Raw genomic sequence first — 2792 nt, forward strand, 5'->3', positions numbered from 1 at the left:
GATCCCGACAATGTCCCTCTTCCTCCTGCTTAGGCACGGCTGCTGCTTCAGCCAGAGAACTAAGGCAAGGAGACAAAGAGGAAGGATGCTGGGCTTTAGGCATGAACCAGGATTCAAGCAGAGCAAGCTCAGCCAGCCACTGTGGCTCAACTGGGCATGCAGAGAGCTTCTCAAGCTACTTCAGCGCCCTTTTCCACCTCTTAGAGGTTCCTTGTCAGCCTCCTTAACATCTTTACTGGTCAGGGCTGAGCTTCCCTACTCTGAGGCAAAACAATGGCTCTCTTCTATTCCCTCTCACCCCAAGCCTGGGAGGAATAAATTGTTTTCTGTGTCTTAATAACCTGAAAGCAGATAAAAACCAATTAGAAGACCATTCTGAGTAGTGTTTGGCCAGGAGTGTTATAGAATCAGTGTATTCAGTGTTTTTCAAACTTTAGGAAATAATTTAGGTCATAGCTGGCATTAAACAAATAAAATCTGGTAGAAAAAAGCACTAGAAAGTATCAGTGCACTGCATCATGACTCAAACACACATATACATATCTAGGAAGGGAGTTCTATGAAGCAACGCACATAAGTGTGAAGTCATAAATGTTGGCTGAAGCCATATAAATTCGATTGGATCATGAGCTCTTTGAGGTGAAGGAATAAGGAAAATGGGGGAGCTCGGGTGAAAGAGGGCTATGAAATGCCTAGCATGTGAAACCAAAGAATTGGACTTTATAAGCAATGAGAAACCATCAGAAAGTTTTAAGTGAGGAGAGTTTTAAGGATGATCAAGTTGTCTTATAAAGAGAAAGGACCAGGGAGGGAAGAGATTAAAAGTTGGGAAATTAGGAGGCTATTAAAAGTCCAAGGAAGAAATGATGGGGGATAAATCAGAATAATAGGAATGGAGATTATGAAGAGATTTAAGAAGTGAAACCACCAGAACTTGGTGACTATGTGAAGGTAGAGAAAGACGGCATCAAAAACTATGCCTACCTAAATGCAATGTGGTATCCCAGAACAGAAGAGACATCGTGGAAAACTGGTGAAACTTGAATAAAAGCTGGAGTTTAATTAATACTAATGTACCAAGCAATGTTGGTTTCTCAGTTTTGACAAATGTAGTGTGGCTAGGTAAGATGTTACCATACGGGGAAACCAGGTGAGGGGTATAAGGAAACTCCATTATCTTTGCAACTTTTCTGTAAAACCAAATTTTTTTCCAAAACTCATTTATTAAAAATAAATGATACCTAGGTTTCTGGCTTGGGTACTTGGGAGCCAGGTGGCTCTGATATTCTAACATGGAATACTGTAGAGGTCTGGAGCATGGCAGATCGTAAGGCTCAGCGTCAGACATGTTGAGTTTGATGTCCCTATGGCTGGAAGATGAGATAGTTAGGAGTAAGTTGATCTGAGGCTCAGGAAAGAGATCTGGGTTAGAGAATAGACACTGGGAGTCAGAGTGGGCTGGTGGGCTTGCCTAGATTGTCCTAGGGACACTTACATTCAAAGGCAGAGAACCATTTCATTCCTGGGGAGGCCCAGATGCAGCATAACATGTTTACCAATGATGATATATTTACTAAGCACTTATGCATCCCAGACACTGCTCTGTATTACCTCATAGAATCCTCATAACCACCCCCATGGGAAAGGTACAGTTTTGACCATTTTTCAGATGGGAAAATCATGAAGCAGGACTGCCTATGCTTAGTAGTGGTACTCAACTGGAGCAGTTATCAGAATCACGTGTGGAACTTCAAAAAATAGATGCCTTAGAAAGAGATTTAGGAATCTAGCCCAAACCTACACATATTTATAGTGGTACTGGAGGTTGAACCAGCTGTGGTCATATGAATCATCTCTTTCCTTCCATTTACCCAATGAGTAACTTTTTTCTTATGGTATAAAGCATTTACCATTGGGTGTTAAATAGTGTATGAGATTAAAATCTGATCAATACTGTTAATACAAATGTTCCGATCTATAGGTAATATCCTAGAGAGATATTTCATTTCAGATAAACTGACAACCTATCTTTGTGTGTTATTAAGAGTAGTACAGAACTGGATAAAGTAGGGCTTACCTTACAATTGGAAATTTCAGAAATGCAAAATCTTAGGCCACACTTCAAACACCTAGAAACTATAGGGGTAGGACCCAGCAGGCTGTGTTCCAGTAAGCCCTCCAGGGGATTGGGATGTATGTAAAAGTGTGAGCGCCAGTGCTCTAAAGAAATTTCAATCCAGTGGTTCTCCATCATGGCTGAAGACAAGAATTACTTGGGAACCTTGAAAAAATAGTCTTGTGTCCCAAACCTACTCAGCTGGAATCTGGAAGCGAGTGCAGCCTTATTTTCAAAATGCACATGCACATTTTATATATGAATAGCATATCTTTTAAAGGACAAATAACAAATTAGTAGCTGCAGTTCTCTCTGGAAAGGGAAGCAGGTGATCAAATTATAGGAACAAGAAACATTTCTTACCATGTATCTTCGTACTGTTTATAGTTTTCACTAAGTGCATGTATTACCTATTCACATTAATTTAAAAAATTTTAAGCTTAGAGGCAAAAAGAACCATTGCTTTAGCAGGAATTAGACACAAACAAACTAGCTTTATGAAAGAGCTGGATAGGAAGAAAGCTGGGTGGTGAAATAGAATGTAGGGCTGTGGGCAGCTCAAGGGCAATTAGAGCATGACTGAAGAGAAGGGGACAGAAGACAGTCCTGCCAGATGATCCCACCTCCATCTCCCTCCTGAGGTGATGTCAGGTAAACTGAGACTCAAACCAGAGAG

The sequence above is a fragment of the Rousettus aegyptiacus genome, unplaced genomic scaffold (assembly GCF_014176215.1).
Source record: "Rousettus aegyptiacus isolate mRouAeg1 unplaced genomic scaffold, mRouAeg1.p scaffold_m13_p_1, whole genome shotgun sequence".
Lineage (NCBI taxonomy): Eukaryota > Metazoa > Chordata > Mammalia > Chiroptera > Pteropodidae > Rousettus > Rousettus aegyptiacus.